Consider the following 20,937-nt stretch of genomic DNA (forward strand, 5'->3'; position numbering starts at 1 on the left):
AGTTATTAACCCCCATTTCCCCGCACCCCAACATCACCTACACTATATTAAAGTTATTAAACCCTATTCTGCTGTTTCCCGACAGCGCCGCCAGTAAATAAATTTATTAACCCCTAAACCTCTGGCCTCCCACATCCCTGCCACTAAATAAACCTATTAACCCCTAAACCGACAGACCCCCACATCGCAAAAAAATAAATTAAACTAGTAACCCCTAAACCTAACAACCCCATAAATTTATATTAAAATTACAATATCCCTATCTTAAAATAAATAAAAACTTACCTGTGAAATTAAAAAAAAATAAGTTTAAACTATACTGTATATTAAACTAACATTACTATTATACTAAAATTAAAATAACTACAAATTAAATAAACTAAAATACACATTAAAAAAAACTAACACTACTAAACTAATTTAAATCTACAATTACAAAAAATAAAAAATACTAAATGACAAAATAATGAAAAACACTAAATTACGAAAAATAACAAATACAATTATCCAAAATAAAAACAATTACACCTAATCTAATAGCCCTATAAAAATAAATCCCCCCAAAATAAAAAAAACCTAGACTACAATAAACTACCAATTGCCCTGAAAGAGCTTTTGTATGGGCATTGCCCTTAAAAGGGCATTCAGCTCTTTATCATTGCCCTGAAAAGGGCATTTAGTTTTATAAGATAGCCCAAACCTTAATCTAAAAAAAGATAGCCCAAACCCTAATCTAAAAAAAAAAACACCCCAAAAAAGTTTACAAATATATGGCCAGATTACTAGTTTTGCGTTAGGAGCTGTGCGGTGCTAACGAGCAGTTTTTTCTCACCGCTCACTTACCTACAGCGCTGGTATTACGGGTTTTTACAAACCCAGCGTTAAAAGGCAAGAAGTGAGCGTTGAGCAAAATTGTGCTCCTTACCGCACTCCAATACCAGCGCTGCTTAAGTCAGCGGTGAGCTGGTCGTACGTGCTCGTGCACGATTTCCCAATAGATATCAATGGGGAGAGCCGGCTGAGAAAAAGTCTAACACCTGCAAAAAAGCAGCGTAAAGCTCCGTAACGCAGCCCCATTGATTCCTATGGGGATACACATTTTATGTTTACACTTAACACCCTAACATGAACCCCGAGTCTAAACATCCCTAATCTTACACTTATTAACCCCTAATCTGCTGCCCCCGACATCGCCAACACCTACATTAAACTTATTAACCCCTAATCTGCTGCTCCGGACACAGCCACCACCTACATTATACTTATTAACCCCTAATCTGCTGCCCTCAACATCGCCGCCACCTACATTATATTTATTAACCCCTAATCTGCCGCCCCCAATGTCGCCGCAACCTACCTACACTTATTAACCCCTAATCTGCCGCCCCCAACGTCGCCACCACTATATTAAACGTATTAACCCCTAAATCTAAGTCTAACTCTAACCCTAACACCCCCTAACAAATATAATTTAAATAAATCTAAATAAAATTACTATAATTAACGAAATTATTCCTATTTAAAACTAAATACTTACCTATAAAATAAACACTAACGGCTAGATTTAGAGTTTTGTCGGTAACGACCCGCGTAGCTAACGCTGGTTTTTTTTCCCCCGCACCTTTTAAATACCGCTGGTATTTAGAGTTCACAGAAGGGCTGCGTTCGGCTCCAAAAAGGGAGCGTATAGCATATTTACCGCAACTGCAACTCTCAATACCAGCGGTGCTTATGGACGCGGCCAGCTTCAAAAACGTGCTCGTGCACGATTCCCCCATAGGAAACAATGGGGCAGTTTGAGCTGAAAAAAACCTAACACCTGCAAAAAAGCAGCGTTCAGCTCCTAACGCAGCCCCATTGTTTCCTATGGGGAAACACTTCCTAAGTCTGCACCTAACACCCTAACATGAACCCCGAGTCTAAACACCCCTAGCCTTACACTTATTAACCCCTAATCTGCCGCCCCCGCTATCGCTGACCCCTGCATATTTTTTTAACCCCTAATCTGCCGCTCCGTACACCGCCGCAACCTACGTTATCCCTATGTACTCCTAATCTGCTGCCCCTAACACCGCCGACCCCTATAATATATTTATTAACCCCTAATCTGCCCCCCCCAACGTCGCCGCTACCTACCTACACTTATTAACCCCTAATCTGCCGACCGGACCTCACCGCTACTATAATAAAGTTATTAACCCCTAAAGCTAAGTCTAACCCTAACCCTAACACCCCCCTAAATTAAATATAATTTTTATCTAACGAAATAAATTATTTCTTATTAAATAAATTATTCCTATTTAAAGCTAAATACTTACCTGTAAAATAAACCCTAATATAGCTACAATATAAATAATAATTATATTGTAGCTATTTTAGGATTAATATTTATTTTACAGGCAACTTTGTATTTATTTTAACCAGGTACAATAGCTATTAAATATTTAATAACTATTTAATAGCTACCTAGTTAAAATAATTACAAAATTACCTGTAAAATAAATCCTAACCTAAGTTACAATTAAACCTAACACTACACTATCAATAAATTAATTAAATAAAATACCTACAATTATCTACAATTAAACCTAACACTACACTATCAATAAATTAATTACATAAAATACCTACAAATACCTACAAATAAATACAATTAAATAAACTAACTAAAGTACAAAAAATAAAAAAAGCTAAGTTACAAAAAATAAAAAAATAATTTACAAACATAATAAAAATATTACAACAATTTTAATCTAATTACACCTACTCTAAGCCCCCTAATAAAATAACAAAGCCCTCCAAAATAAAAAAATGCCCTACCCTATTCTAATATTAAAATTGAAAAGCTCTTTTACCTTACCAGCCTTTAAAAGGGCCTTTTGCGGGGCATGCCCCAAAGAAATCAGCTCTTTTGCCTGTAAAAAAACCCCATACAATACCCCCCCCAACATTACAACCCACCACCCACATACCCCTAATCTAACCCAAACCCCCCTTAAATAAACCTAACACTAAGCCCCTGAAGATCTTCCTACCTTGTCTTCACCACGCCGGGTATCACCGATCGGTCCTCCAGAGGGTCCCGAAGTCTTCATCCTATCCGGCAAGAAGAAGTCCAGAAGAGGCTCCAAAGTCTTCGTCCTATCCGGGCAGAAGAGGAGATCCGGACCGGCAAACATCTTCATCCAAGCGGCATCTTCTATCTTCATCCATCCGACGACGAGCGGCTCCATCTTCAAGACCTCCGGCGCAGATCCATCAGATTGAGCTCGCATTCTATTGGCTGATCAGATTGAACTTGAATCTGATTGGCTGATTAAATCAGCCAATCAGATTTCTCCTACCTTAATCCGATTGGCTGATAGAATCCTATCAGCCAATCGGAATTCGAGGGACGCCATCTTGGATGACGTCCCTTAAAGGAGCCTTCATTCTGTGTTAGGACATCGGAAGAAGAGGATGGATCCGCGCCGGAGGTCTTGAAGATCGAGCCGCTCGTCGTCGGATGGATGAAGATAGCAGATGCCGCTTGGATGAAGATGTTTGCCGGTCCGGATCTCCTCTTCTGCCCGGATAGGATGAAGACTTTGGAGCCTCTTCTGGACTTCTTCTTGCCGGATAGGATGAAGACTTCAGGACCCTCTGGAGGACCGATCGGTGATACCCGGCGTGGTGAAGACAAGGTAGGAAGATCTTCAGGGGCTTAGTGTTAGGTTTATTTAAGGGGGGTTTGGGTTAGATTAGGGGTATGTGGGTGGTGGGTTGTAATGTTGGGGGGTGGTATTGTGTTTTTTTTTACAGGCAAAAGAGCTGATTTCTTTGGGGCATGCCCCGCAAAAGGCCCTTTTAAGGGCTGGTAAGGTAAAAGAGCTTTTCAATTTTAATTTTAGAATAGGGTAGGGCTTTTTTTTTTATTTTGGGGGGCTTTGTTATTTTATTAGGGGGCTTAGAGTAGGTGTAATTAGTTTAAAATTGTTGTAATATTTTTATTATGTTTGTAAATTATTTTTTTATTTTTTGTAACTTAGCTTTTTTTATTTTTGGTACTTTAGTTAGTTTATTTAATTGTATTTATTTGTAGGTATTTGTAGGTAATTTATTTAATTAATTTAATGATAGTGTAGTGTTAGGTTTAATTGTAGATAATTGTAGGTAATTTATTTAATTAATTTATTGATAGTGTAGTGTTAGGTTTAATTGTAACTTAGGTTAGGATTTATTTTACAGGTAATTTGGTAATTATTTTAACTAGGTAGCTATTAAATAGTTATTAACTATTTAATAGCTATTGTACCTGGTTAAAATAAATACAAAGTTGCCTGTAAAATAAATATAAATCCTAAAATAGCTACAATATAATTATAATTTATATTGTAGCTATATTATGGTTTATTTTACAGGTAAGTATTTAGCTTTAAATAGGAATAATTTATTTAATAAGATTTATTTTATTTCGTTAGATTTAAATTATATTTAATTTAGAGGGGTGTTAGGGTTAGGGTTAGATTTATCTTTAGGGGTTAATAAATTTAATAGAGCAGCGGTGAGGTCCGTTCGGCAGATTAGGGGTTAATACTTGAAGTTAGGTGTTGGTGATGTTAGGGAGGGCAGATTAGGGGTTAATACTATTTATTATAGGGTTATTGAGGCGGGAGTGAGGCGGATTAGGGGTTAATAACTTTATTATAGTAGCGGTGAGGTCCGGTCGGCAGATTAGGGGTTAATAAGTGTAGGTAGGTAGCGGCGACATTGGGGGCGGCAGATTAGGGGTTAATAAATATAATATAGGAGTCGGCTGTGTTAGGGGCAGCAGATTAGGGGTACATAGGGATAACGTAGGTTGCGGCGGTGTGCGGTCGGCAGATTAGGGGTTAAAAAATTTTATTATAGTGGCGGCGGTGTGGGGGGGCCTCAGTTTAGGGGTGCATAGGTAGTTTATGGGTGTTAGTGTACTTTAGAGCACAGTAGTTAAGAGCTTTATGAACCGGCGTTAGCCCAGAAAGCTCTTAACTCCTGGCTTTTTGCTGCGGCTGGAGTTTTGTCGTTAGATTTCTAACGCTCACTTTAGCCAAGACTCTAAATACTGGCGTTAGAAAGATCCCATTGAAAAGATAGGATACGCAAATGGCGTAGGGGGATCTGCGGTATGGAAAAGTCGCGGCTGCAAAGTGAGCGTTAGACCCTTTCCTGACTGACTCTAAATACCAGCGGTAGCCCAAAACCAGCGTTAGGAGCCCCTAACGCTGGTTTTGACGGCTAACGCCAAACTCTAAATCTAGCCGTAAGATAGCTACAATATAACTAATAGTTACATTGTATCTAGTTTAGGATTTATTTTTTATTTTACAGGCAAGTTTGTATTTATTTTAACTAGGTAGAATAGTTATTAAATAGTTATTAACTATTTAATAACTACCTAGCTAAAATAAAGACAAATGTACCTGTAAAATAAAACCTAACCTACGCTACACTAACACCTAACACTACACTACAATTAAATAAATTAACTAAATTAAATACAATTAATTAAATTAAATTACCTAAATCACAAAAAATCCCACTAAATTACAGAAAATAAAAAACAAATTACAGATCTTTAAACTAATTACACCTAATCTAATAACCTTATCAAAATAAAAAAGCCCCCCGAAAATAAAAAAAAACCCTAGCCTAAACTAAACTATCAATAACCCTTAAAAGGGCCTTTTGCAGGGCATTGCCCAAGAAATCAGCTCTTTTACCTGTAAAAAAATACAAACAACCCCCCCAATAGTAAAACCCACCACCCACACAACCAACCCCCCAAATAGAATTCTATCAGCCAATCGGAATTAAGGTAGAAAAGAACCTATTGGCTGATGCAATCAGCCAATAGGATAAAGCTGGCATTCTATTGGCTGTTCCAGTCAACCAATAGAATGCGAGCTCAATCCTATTGGCTGATTGGATCAGCCAATAGGATTGAAGTTCAATCCTATTGGCTGATCCAATCAGCCAATAGGATTTTTTCTACCTTAATTCCGATTGGCTGATAGAATTCTATCAGCCAATAGGAAGCTAAGGGACGCCATCTTGGATGACGTCACTTAAAGTGTTATTCATTCTGAAGAAGATGTCGTTTGAAGAGGATGCTCCGCGCCGGATGTCTTGAAGATGGAGCCGCTCCGCGTCGGAAGGATGAAGATAGAAGATGCCGTCTGGATGAAGACTTCTGCCTGTCTGGAGGACCACTTCTGCCCGTTTGGAGGACCACTTCTGCCCGTCTGGAGGACCACTTCTGCCATCTTCGTTGAGGACATCTTGCCGCTTGGATGAAGACTTCTCCCGGTAAGTGAATCTTCGGGGGTTAGTGTTAGGATTTTTTTAAGGGTGTATTGGGTGGGTTTATTTTTTAGGTTAGGGACTTTGGGCCTGCAAAAGAGCTAAATGCCCTTTAATATAGTGGTGGCGACGTTGGGGACGGCAGATTAGGGGTTAATAAATGTAGGCAGGTGTCGGCGATGTTGGGGCCGGCAGATAAGGGGTTAATAAATGTAGGTAGGTGTTGGCGATGTTGTGGGCGGCAGATTAGAGGTTAATAAATATAATGTAGGTTGCGGCGATGTTAGGGGCGGCAGATTAGGGGTTAATAAATATAATGTAGATTGCGGCGATGTTAGGGCGGAAGATTAGGGGTTAATATTATTTAACTAGTGTTTGTGAGGCGGGAGTGTGGCGGTTTAGGTGTTAATATGTTTATTATAGTGGCGGCGATGTCCAGAGCGGCAGATTAGGGGTTAAAATTTTTATTTTAGTATTTGCAATGCGGGAGGACCTTGGTTTAGGGGTTAATAGGTAGTTTATGGTAGTTAGTGTACTTTTTAGCACTTTAGTTATGAGTTTTATGCTACGGCGTTGTACCATAAAACTTTTAACTACTGACTTTAGAATGCGTTACGGATCTTGGACCGCTCACTTTTTGGCCTCCCAGAACAGACTCGTAATACCGGCGCTATGGAAGTCCTATAGAAAAAAGGGTTTACAAAGTTTACGTAAGTCGTTTTGCGGTAAGGCCAAAAAAGTGTGCGGGGCCCCTAAACCTGCAAGACTTGTAATAGCAGCGGTAGTGAAAAATCAGCGTTAGGACCTGTTAACGCTGCTTTTTCAGCTTAACACACAACTCGTAATCTAGCGATAGAATTTCAGTAGCTCTCATCCTATAGGCTGATTTGAACATCCAATAGGATTTCAGTAGCTCTCATCCTATTGTCTGAATTGAATTTCAAAAATCAAATCAGCCAATAGGAATGCAAGGGACGCCATTTTTAAACGGCTCCCTTGCATTGAAGATTTAGTGTACCGCGGCGACCGTATGAAGAGGACGCTCCGCGCCGGATGTCTTGAAGGGTGGACCCTCTCCGCGCCGCCGGGATGAAGATAGAAGATGCCGTCTGGATGAAGATAGAAAACACCGCCTGGATGGATAAAGACCTCGCCGCCTGGATTAAGACTTATCGCCGCCTGGATGTCCAGACTTCAAAATGATGTTCGGGGTTAGTGTTAGGTTTTTTTTTAACTTTTTCTGGGTGGGTTTTATTTTTTAGATTAGGGGTTGGGCTGTCTTAAAAGTGCTAAATGCGGTTAGGTTTTTTAAACATTTTTTGGGTGGGTTTTTTTTTTTTAGATTAGGGGTTGGGCTGTCTTAAAAGAGCTAAATGCCCTTTTCAGGGTCATGAAAAAGAGCTGAATGCCCTTTAAAGGGCAATTCCCATACAAATGCCCTTTTCAGCAATGGGTAGCTTAGGTTTTTATTAGAGTTAGGTTTTTTTATTTTGGGGGGTTGGGTGTTGGGTTTTACTGTTGGAGGGGTCTTTGTATTTTTTTTCAGGGAAAAGAGCTGATTTCTTTAGGGCAATGCCCTACAAAAAGCCATTTGAAGGGCTATTGGTAGTTTATTGTAGGCTAGGGTTTTTTTTATTTTGTGGGGCTTTTTTATTTTTTATAGGGCTATTAGATTAGGTGTAATTGTTTTTATTTTGGATAATTTCGTTTGATATTTTTTGTAATTTTATTTTTTTTATTTTTTGTAATTTAGTATTTTTTCTTTTTTTGTAATTCAAGATTTTAATTATTTTAGTAGTGTTAGGTTTTTTTTAATGTGTAATTTAGTTTATTTAATTTGTAGTTATTTTAATTTTAGTATAATGGTAATGTTAGTTTAATAAACTTTAATATATAGTTTAAACTTAGTTTTTTTTAAATTCACAGGTAAGTTTTTATTTATTTTAAGATAGGGATATTGTAATTTTAATTTAAAGTAAGGGGGTTGTTAGGTTTAGGTGTTAATAGTTTTATTTAGTTTTTTGTGATGTGGGGGCTAGCGGTTTAGGGGTTAATAGGTTTATTTAGTGGAGGTGATGTGGGAGGCCAAAGACTTAGTTAGGGGTTAATAACTTTTATTATTGGTGGCGATGTCAGGGAGCGGTGGAATAGGGATTAATATCTTTATTATAATGTGTGGGCGATGTTGGGGTGCGGGGGAATAGGGGTTAATAACTTTATTATAGTGGCGGCGAAGTCGGGGAGCGTCGAAATAGGGGTTAATAAATTTTATTAGTGGTTGCGATGTTGGGAGTGGTAGATTAGGGGTTAATAAGTTTAATTTAGTGTTTGTGATGCGGGAGGGCCTCGGTTTAGGGCTTAATAGGTAGTTTATGGGTGTTAGTGTACTTTGTAACACTTTAGTTATGGGTTTAGTGTAACAGTTTTGTTGCGTAAAACTTATAACTACTGGTCTAAGATTGCGGATTGTGTCGGTATACGCTGTAACGCAAGCATTTTAGTCTCACCGCACAACTTGTAATGGCAGCGCTATGGAAATCCCATGCAAAAACATCATTTTTTTGAGTGCGGGACTGATGTTGCGTTACAGGCTAAAATGCTTGCGGTACAGCTATACCAACAAGTTTAGTAATGGCTGCGTTCTGGTTTTTACGCTGAAATGGCCATTTTTTTCACCGTTAAAACTGGAACGCAAAACTTGTAATCTAGGTGTCTGTGATTAACACAAAGTTTGGAAAACTTATATTTTGTAGTGTTTTACACATGATTATATCTGGTATTCTTTTAGAATTCTTAGGATTCTTCAGGATGGTTCAGATAAGGGTTTATCTGCCACTATCTTAAAGGGACAGTATACTCCCAAATTAAAATACCATTTTTAAATGTGCAACATGTATTTAAGTAGACTTTCATTCATAAAAATTTTAATGTACAGTTTTTTTATTATAAAATTTATATTCCAATGTGTACCGCTTGTGTATCCACAGTCTGCCTTCTTTACCGCTGCTTTTTTTCCATATATTTGAAGAATTTAGATTTAGCCTATAACTATCATCTCGGTCGAGCTATTGACCTTCTTTGCGAGCGCGCGCACAATTACTTCATCTTCGCCTGCTTTCCAATATTCCGCGTTCTGCGCATGCCCCCAAATCATACGTCCACGCCAAGCGTTCGATGCTTAGAATATTACATCTACTCGCTCACGCTCATTGCGCAGTGTATTCTCTTGAAGACGCATCTCTCTACTTCTAATAGATCCGCTCTCCATTCTGAACATCCATAGGTATATCAAAATCATTACTTAACTATTTTTTTATAATTAATTAGCCAATTGAATCAATGTATTGATTTTAAATCGTTAACACATACGATCATGTAAAAAAAATTTTTTTATATCTATATGTCCCATAATAATAAATCGATATTCTTTCTGATAATTTGTAATTGTTCTAATTTGAATCCCCAATTATTAACTTCAATTAACGTCTGTAACATCGATCTTCAACATCCTAATACATTCTTATTGATGATCTAGTTATATCGTTATTGCTAAATAGAGCAATAAACTTCTCTCTCTCATTATCTTTATATCTCTCTCTCTCTTATTTACCAAATAAATTTCCCAGGAACAGTAGCATATTCTGAAAGTGAGAATATGTGAGATTTTAGTTTCTTTCTATGGAATGACACTGGTGAATGACAAAGTGGAATGCACATAGACTATAATAGGATTACATTTAGTGCTATAGAAACACAAATATGAGACATATCAAGTAGATATTTACCAGATATGTTCCCCTGGTACAGTAGCATATTCTCAAATTGAGATTATGTGAGATTATAGCTGCTTTCTATGGAATGACAAGGGTGAATGACATAATGGAATGCCCATAGACTATAATGGGATTACATTTAAAAGTGCAATATAAAACTAAAATATGAGACATATCAAATAGATATTTACTAAATAAATTCCCTAGGTACAGTAGCATATTCTGAAAGTGAGATTACGTCAGATTATAGCTGCTTTCTATGGAATGACAAGGGTGAATGACATAATGGAATGCCCATAGACTATAATGGGATTACATTCAAAAGTGCTATAGAAACTAAAATATGAGACATATCAAATAGATATTTACTAAATAAATTCCCTAGGTACAGTAGCATATTCTGAAAGTGAGATTACGTGAGATTATAGTTTCTTTCTATGGAATGACAAGGGTGAATGACAAAGTGGAATGCCCATAGACTATAATAGGATTACATTTAGTGCTATAGAAACACAGATATGAGACATATCAAGTAGATATTTACCAGATATGTTCCCCAGGTACAGTAGCATATTCTGAAAGTGAGATTACGTGAGATTATAGCTTCTTTCTATGGAATCACAAGGGTGAATGACATAATGGAATGCCAATAGACTATAATGGGATTACATTTAAAAGTGCTATAGAAACAAAACTATGATACATATCAAATATATATTTAGCAGATATCTTCACCAGGTACGGTAGAATATTCTGAAAGTGAGATTACTTCAGATTATAGCTGTTTTCTATGGAATGACAAGGGTGAATAACATAATAGAATGCCCATAGACTATAATGGGATTACATTTAGTGCCATAGCAACAAAAATATGAGTCATATGAAGTAGCTATTTACCAGATATGTTCCCCAGGTACAGTAGCATATTCTGAAAGTGAGATTACGTCAGATTATAGCTGCTTTCTATGGAATGACAAGGGTGAATGACAAAAACATAATTTATGTAAGAACTTACCTGATAAATTCATTGCTTTCATATTAGCAAGAGTCCTTGAGCTAGTGACGTATGGGATATACATTCCTACCAGGAGGGGCAAAGTTTCCCAAACCTCAAAATGCCTACAAATACACCCCTCACCACACCCACAAATCAGTTTAACGAATAGCCAAGAAGTGGGGTGATAAGAAAAAAGTGCGAAAGCATATAAAATAAGGAATTGGAATAATTGTGCTTTATACAAAAAAATCATAACAACCACAAAAAATGGTGTGCCTCATGGACTCTTGCTAATATGAAAGAAATTAATTTATCAGGTAAGTTCTTACATAAATTATGTTTTCTTTCATGTAATTAGCAAGAGTCCATGAGCTAGTGACGTATGGGATAGCAATACCCAAGATCTGGAACTCCACGCAAGAGTCACTAGAGAGGGAGGGATACAAATAAAGACAGCCAATTCCTGCTGAAAATAATCCACACCCAAAATAAAGTTTAATGAAAAACATAAACAGAACATTCAAACTGAAACCGCTGCCTGAAGTACTTTTCTTCCAAATACTGCTTCAGAAGAAGAAAATACATCAAAATGGTAGAATTTAGTAAAAGTATGCAAAGAAGACCAAGTTGCTGCTTTGCAAATCTGATCAACCGAAGCTTCATTCCTAAACGCCCAGGAAGTAGAAACTGAGAGAGCGAGAAAGAGAGATAGAGAGAGAGAGAAATAGAGGGATAGATATATATATAAATATATATATTTTATATAGATATATATATATATATATATATATATATATATTTATATATATACACAATTTTCTTTTTTTATAAATAAAAATAATATAATAATTTAATATAATAAATTTGTTTATTTGTATGTTGATGTATCTTTTTCTTACATCAAAGCGTATTCAAATCTTAAATCAATCTAATCTAAACTTTTACAGAAATGGTTTCTGGACATGACGGAATGAACCGCAATATAATGGATTGTAGCGAGGACGAAGTTAGGCGATTGGTGAGTTAAATTTAAAAAAAAAAATGTAATCTTCTTTTTATTGTTGATTACGCAAATCAACTGTGAAAAAGTTTGAAGAAATACCCACTAGTATGATGCACACTATCTACAAGTGTGTTATTTAATTATTCGAATTCATTGATGAAAATTGGTGTATACATGAGACTAGTATAGAGCCTTATTTTTAAAATACTAAAATATATATTATTTTAACGCTATTTTTATTTATTATTTAAAATTTTATTTTAATAGAGGGAGCAATTGGACACAGAACGTAATTCAAGACCAATGCTATTTGATGCCACACAGAGTCACTCTTGGGATCCAATTATCAATAACCATAATGATGTTGATGAAGGAATTGATACAGAAATTCAGGATTGTTCAGATACACCAACTAATGTCAATGATTCAAGAATCAACAACAAAGACTGGTGCATCTGTGGAAATTGTGATTCCATGCCAACCGATCAAGAATGCATCTGTTGTCGTGAAATAGAGAATATAGCTCAATACATTCCTTTTGGCTCATCCTGTGTTTGTGACGATCCTTATGTGAGTGGAAATCTAAGAGACACCACACATCTAACCCATATGTATAAGTTTGCTGCCAGTTTCAGAAAAATGAAGCTTCCCCGGCACAGAGAATTCACGGAAAGGTAAATAAATAATCTTTAAAAGTATATTTTCTATATTTGAAAATATTGACAAAATTGAAATCAAATGTAAATCAAGAAAAGGATACTCCAATACAATACTATAACACACACACATTTACATGAACTGTTAGCATATAAATTGCATTTCAAACACACTTTCTTAGAACACATTTACCACAAAACTTAACAATTAAAAGACGTAAATAATACACGTCACACAACCATATAAAACATTCACACACATTGTCATTACACACAAATACACATAAAAAATAACCCACATTTGTACTCAACAATAACACACACACATACAGTAAAATACTCACACAGTCATACAAGACACACTGTATTATCATAGACACACACAAAAAGTATCATCCAAACCACACACTTTCATAAAACCATCACAATCTCGAATACAACACACACATTCAAATAAAACCTAAAAGACATTATAAAACATATATAAATATTATATCAAAACACACACAACACTATCCAAGACTCACTCATACTCACATTAAACATACAATCTCTCATCCCAAAAAAAAAATTAGAATAAAACACACACAAACCATTAGAATAAATTCATTTTTATTATCATTCCACACCCAAAAATTCATAATACACACACACTATCAAACAACACACACAATAGTTAAGTCAATAATGAAAAAAAATAACACACTAAACAACATTAACACATACTCACACACTATAAACACAAAATTGATAAACTATTAAACTCCGAAAAAAAATTTTTTAAACACAAAATCGCATCCAACACTCACTGTCATACTTCACAGAGACGATTATAAAACATGAATAAACAATGGCATACAACATACTCAATATCATTCTAAACAAAACAAAGTGCGAAAAAATGTATAAACCACACAGAACAAATTCATTCATAATGTGATTCACTTTTTTTTTGATTATTTTTAAAATTATTAATTAATTTTTATGTTTTTTACAGTGAATACCGAAAAATTTACTATGATGCCCATCAAGACAATCACCATAAACAATAATCATGCTTCCAACTTTCTTCTTATGAATTGAAATAATTGGGGATTTACAACTGCTTGAGTGATTGCAAGGAAGGAGGGATAAAAGTTCATTTAAACAACTTTCAAATATTATATATTTACGTTCTTTTTGAAAATCAATATTGGACGGATTATTTATAAATGAAAGTTCTTCTAAAGTTGTTTCATTGGCTTCATTTATATAATCTGGATCTTTGGATATGGATTCCAATTCACATTTTGATGAGTTAATTGTACTATCATCCATAAACATTTCATCTTCACATGGAGTTTCACTTTCAATTGTTTTTGAACAAAGTGATGAAATTCTGGATCCTAATGAATTTTTTTTGGAGAGATGGCTTGTGTTATTTTGAACGGTTAAGACAACATCTGGAGAATAAATGGTTAATTCTGTTTGTTGTTCGGCATCGGATGTATTATCTTTTATTTCTGTTACAACTTTTTTTTCCATTAATAGACTATATCCAGATGTATTGACATCTCCCATAGTCCATGTGTACTGTTCTTTTGTCTTCACGATTTTTTGAGTTAGAGTGGATTTGTTTTTTAATCCCAGCATTTTTGTAGTTTGTATATTAGCACTTAATGTACCATGGAAATGGTCAAATTCCATACTTTGATCTTTCATTGTGATGTTTTCGGTATTGGTGGTATTATCAACAAAAAATTTTTTATGACAATTGCAAAGACAACATCCCTGTTGCTGTAATGTTGATGAGAAATCAACTTGGCTGTATGTATGTAATTCCACAACTCTATGTACAGGCTTTCCATCCTCGAGTGATATTACAATTTTTTTTTTATTTGCGGGTTCTTGAGGTCGATTTGATGGATTTTCTTTATTCACTAATGATGGGTCATATGTTGTTGATGTAGATGTAGAATCAACTTGTAACGAGGTGTGTCTAAAAGATAAATTTGGTTCAGAATATAAAGAAGAAAAAATGGATGGTACAGCATCGCTTTTGAGGTATTTCCGGACACCGTGTTGAAAGTAATCTTCATGTTTAAAATGTAGAGAACATAAACGATACTTCTGATAATGATTGGTGTCGACTACACGTTGTATCATTTCTTCTAAATTATTTTGAAATTGACCGGTGTTTTCCAACCATTTGCTAATTCTCTCTCTGCTTCTTGGAAAGACATGTAAGGATACCAGAGGATTAGATCGACCCTTTCTGGTAGAACTGGAACACTTTTGAACAATACAATCAGACATGCTGTCTCAGTCTGTTATTAAAATAATAAAAAAGAAAAATAATGAGATAAAATCTTTAAATTAATATTAAAATTTAAATATATATATAAATATTGATTTTTATATATGTATATATATATTATATATATATTTTTTTTAAATATATATATATATATATATATATATATATTTTTTTTTTATTATATTACCTGAAAAAAATATTTTTAGATATATTAATATATATAAATATATATATATATATAAATATTTAAAGAGGATATGAATATATATATATATATATATATATATATATATAAAAAAAAATGTTTTATATGTCTGTGTGTTTGTATGTATGTATGTATGTATGTATATACACATCAATCAACCAAAATGAACATGATCAGAATTTGAAATACAAGATTGATTTTAGCCTGATAACATGCACACAACTTGAGACAAAGTGATTGTAATGGCTATTAAAGGTAACCATCCTCAACTGTGCTATATTTTAATTCTCATTATTGTGTGTTTGTATAAAAGGTCAATGAGTTTCAGGACACCTGGAACAACTTTGAGTGTTTCAGACAGTGCTGTTATCAATTCAAAGGAATCAGAGTCATGTTGAAAGACAAACAATTGTCAACTAATCATTTTTTTAAAAAAAAAGTGAAACTGTATAAAAACATAAAAGGAATTGAAAAAGATATCCAAGTAATTGATAATGCAAATCAGAATTTTTCTTACTATTGGAAAGATTTTGAAAATAAGGTGTTATGTTTGATATCATACTGCATTTATCTTCCCTTCAATAATAAACAACTTTCATGTCGCTTTGTAGCTCGTAGCTCCACATTGCCTGTATTTCAAATGAAGTTATTACTGGCTTTGTCTTAGCATAATGAACATTTTTCATGATAGTTGGGTATTATATTTTAGTGGTTAAACCTGAAATTCGTTTTGTTTTAAAAAAAAAGATTTTATTCAAATTCTTTATTATAGTTATAAAAGTCATGAATTTAATTATAAATTCATTGGAGATATTTTTATATCCTTTTCCTGTTTTATACAATACAACTAATTTTTTAACACATAGCCTTTGACAATTCTTTTCCTTTCCCCATGACTCAAGAAAATGAAATGTCAGTGCAGCAGTGGATGAAAGATGCAAGGGTCTGTCAAGAGTCCATAAATACATTGTCATTTTATAATGTTAGACTAATTACAAGCAATTGATCACAGTTGAGGGTGGTAGACTTTCATAGACATTCAAACACCTTTGTGTCAGATTTTGTGAATGTGATCAGGACAAATTAATCAGGGTATGTAAAATATTGTTATTCTTCATTTGGTTCGTTTATTTTGTCCTTATTAATTAAAAAAAAAGGAAATACATTGTATTGTTAATAAATGGATTTATCCAAACACTAAACATGAGAGAAATAATAAGGTTTGATATTATCATTCCTATCCTATGACACAGTGAAAAAGAAATATTACTTTCTATCATTGAGTCTAAAATTATGAGCAGAAGAGGATATATGTAGATTCGATATTTATATACTTATTTATATATATATAATTTTTATTAATATATATATTTAATATAATATATATATATATATATATATATATATATATAAAAAGATATGTGTCCACACATTTTACAAAAAGTGAACCTCTTTGTCAATATGTGTGAGGTATGATTGCAGATGTAAAGGTGGTTTGTGATATGTGAATTTTATGATCCAACAGTGGATTACAGATATTATTGGTTGATATTATGCTTTAAAAAGGAATTTATTCAAAACTTGATGAACAAGCATTGTTGCAAGAGCAATTTTAGGCAATGTTTTATGCATGTCAATTGAGATATCATCATAAAAATCCATGCAGACCATCAATTTTTAATTTATTCTTTTATCAATAATTTTAGATTTATTTCTAAAAATATAAATTGAAAATAAAGTTTCAATCATCTTCATAATTATTCTATTCCTGTTTTGTGTGTGATAGTGTGTAAGTGTGTTTGAATGTGATTTAGATTCTGTAAAATTCTGTAAGAGTGTGTATGTGTGTGTGAATGTCTGTTGAAAAATGGTGGTACCTTTGAGAGAGTGTAGGAGAAATAGGGTACAATATTAATTCTAACTGTTTGAGAGTGTAAGAGTTTGTGAATTAATGTAATGAGGTGCACACACTTGAGTATAGAACAGTGTTATTGAAAAGGTGTTCATTTTTTTTTTATTGACATGAATAATAAAAATTGGCTTGTTACACCATGTTCTAATATTTAAAAAACTAAAAAAATAAATAAAAATAACATTGTGGGGGGGTGGAGGGGGTGTATGTGGTCATAATAATTATGAATGTCTAGGTCAGGAACCAAAAATAAAAATAAAAAAGCAATTGACAGTGACAATTATCAAGATATAGGGACAGGGATATAGGGGTCAATAAAAAAAAATATAAAACGAGGGATAGGGAGGGACTGAGGGATGATGAAACTGCGGTTTAGGGCCAGAGTGATATGGATATATATATATATATATATATATATATATAGGGTTGAAGGATAGAGTAATAAGGGCAGTGGCAAAGGTATATGGACCAAAGGATAGGGATAAATTGATATGTGGTGATTTAGAAAGGAATAAAGGGTTAGCGATATAGTGCAATGTATATAGGGAATAAATCTATGCAGGATATGGGCTTATGTACAGGTCCAGTTGAATAAGGATATTGAAAAACAGATATAGGGACATGTATATATAATATATATATATATATAGAGAGAAGGCCAATGGGATATGTACACCTGTACAGGAGCTGAGAAATAGGCACAAAAAAAGATGTAGATTACACACATTATAGAGGGACAGATGTATAATGATACTTGTATATGAACAAATAAATGTTTTCACTGGTAGAGGGATAGGTAGTTGAAATGTTATGTATAGCGCATGAGATGTAAAACAGAAAGTGTGAAATTATAATCTATTTACTGTTAGTGGTATAGATGCATAGTGTTATTTTTACATTGATGAACTAATATTATTGCTCTATTGTTTATGATCATTGTAATATGATCAAAGACAATAGAGCAATAATATTAGTGCATCAGTGTAAATATAACACTATGCATCTATACCACTAACAGTAATTAGATTAAAATTTTACACTTTCTGTTTTACATCTCATGCGCTATACATAACATTTCAACTACCTATCCCTCTACCACTGAAAACATTTATATGTTCATATACAAGTATCATTATACATCTTTTAATTATTACATCTTACTATGTCCCTGTCCCTCTATAATGTGTGTAATCTACATCGTTTTTTTTGTCCATTTATCAGCTCCTGTACAGGTGTACATATGATCATTGTAATATCGATCTATATGTCACTTTTTACATTATTTTTCAGTTTAAAGCTATCATGGCCAATACAACTTTGAATGCATATATATATATATTTATTAATCGGTTGAAAAATGATTTACATATCTACTTTTGGAAATCTAATATTTGGCGCGGCAACATTCATATCCTAGTTATATATAATAAATTTTGTTGTTTAAATAAATAATTTACAATAAATAATAAATGTAAGTTATATATAATTGATTATGTCTTTAATCAAAAGCAACGAAAAGACATATATGTAAAAACGCTAACGCTAGTGATTTACCTTCGCTAAGGGGATAATATATTAACAAATGTAGATATAATAATTACGATGTAATGATGCGACATACATTCATGCGCAGTAGCATTATCGTAAATTAGAGATGACATACACAGGAGCGTGATCGAGCTTTTGAGGGCGGATAAATGCACGTCAGATCATTTACATGTGGGAAGTACAGAGTAAGTCTATACCCCCCACATTGGAGACGCCGTGGAGGGGTTGGAGACCGGAGAGAAAAAAACGGTCAGGATGCAAACATAAAGATAGAATAAAACATGTTAGGATTGCTTTTATCGATAATTGCACAATGCTGATAAATTTTAATTAGATATTGGATTTTATAGTTAGCTGCAACATCGTCAGAGTTTACTGACACTTTAAAAAGGCGAAATCTCTGCCCTTTCTGTAATGTTTCAAAGGAAAATTGCTAATCTTCCTGATATTCATTGTTTTGTTTAGGCTTTAATCCAGATTAAACCTGTTATTAGGCCTATTTCTCCTCCTTGGAGTCTAAACCTAGTATTGAAAGGCTCCTCATTTTGAGCCTATGCATACCTTGGACATTAACCTACTGTCTTGGAAAATACTGTTTATTTTGGCTATCTCTTCTGCTAGGAGAGTTTATGAATTGTCTGCTCTCTCTTGTGAATCTCCAATCTGATTTTTCATCAGGATAAAGTTGTTTTGCAAACTTCTTTTCAATTTTTACCTAAAGTTGTTAACTCACACAACATTAACAGGGAAATTATCTCTCCCTCCGTGTGTCCTAATCCTAAAAATGCTACAGAAAAAGCTTTGCATTCTTTGGATGTTGTTAGAACATTGAAATATTATGTTGATGCTACTAATGATTTCAGACAGACTTCTAGTCTGTTTGTTCTGTTTTCTGATCCTAAGAAAGGCCAGAAGGCCTCGGCTATTTCTTTAGCCACTTGGTTGAAACTTTGGATTCACAAAGCTTATTTCTAGGCAAGTCAGAATTACAGCTCATTCTACTAGATTGGTTGCCACATCTTGAGCTTTCAAGAATGAGACTTCAGTTGATCAAATTTGCAAAGCGGCCACTTGGTCTTCTCTGCATACCTTTACAACCTTTACTAAATTTTACTATTTTGATTTTTTTGCCTTGTCAGAATCGGCTTTTGGTAAATAGGTCCTTCAGGCAGTTGTCTCAGTTTGATAATTGTGCCTATAATTTTGAGTTTTTTTTGTCCTAAAAAATCTTTATTTTTGGTTTGGATTTTATTTCTTTCATATCGGTGGCAAGAGTCCACGCTTTGTTATATATTGGATATGCATTCCTACCAGGAGTAGGCGAAGTTTCCCAAACCTCAAAGCCTATAAATATCCCGCCCACCTAACTCATATCTCAGTTTAAACTTTGCCTCCTTTGGAGGTTGTTAAAGTATGTGCTTCTTCAGTGATATGTGCTTCAGTGTATATTGAAGTCCATTTCTTTCCCTCAGAGTAAGGTGTTTGTCAGAGGTATGTGAGGGGAGTTTTCCTAAGGTTATCATGTTTTACCTATGTTTAAAACATTCTATGGGCTATCTGTAAATGGGTCGCAGGGATTCATCAGGGTTTTCAGCCCTGGTTTGGCTTGTCTGCATTAGTGGACAAGCGTCTCTCTAATTTCAGGTAAGTATATTGTCCCCTGCTCTGGGGATCCAATTGGGATTAAAAGCTGGTCAGGAGCACCATTGAACAGAAAGACTGCTGCTCCTAACCATTGTTCTGTGACTACTTCTGTCTGTTACAGGTCCAGAAAGCGGCACTGAAAGTAGACCGCTGCTATTTACCTGTCTCTCTGTGGGTGGGATAGACAGCGGGTCAGGAGCGGCATTGAAGGAAGACCGCCGTTCCTGTCTGCCACAGCTGTGACTATCCTCTGCTCTGGGGGATCAGATTGGGATTAACAGCTGGTCAGTTCCATCAGACCTCCCAACTCCCCAACAGTGTGATGTCACACTGGACTAGCCTGACAAGCAGCGGTGCAGATTAGATCAGATAATTTTATGCAGCACCATGTATCAGATACTGATCATTAGGGAATATTAGCTGTTGGGTCATCACGGTGCAATGTTTACCAAACATAAGACATGTAATACTCATGGCGGTCACTGCGTACTCTGCTTCCGTTCAGTGTGTCCGCGAAGATACAGCTGTCTGAATCGCCATAAGGTGACAGATAAAATTAAACAATGGTTGTAGTTAATATGT

This window comes from Bombina bombina, chromosome 1, assembly GCF_027579735.1.
Source record: "Bombina bombina isolate aBomBom1 chromosome 1, aBomBom1.pri, whole genome shotgun sequence".
NCBI classification, from domain to species: domain Eukaryota; kingdom Metazoa; phylum Chordata; class Amphibia; order Anura; family Bombinatoridae; genus Bombina; species Bombina bombina.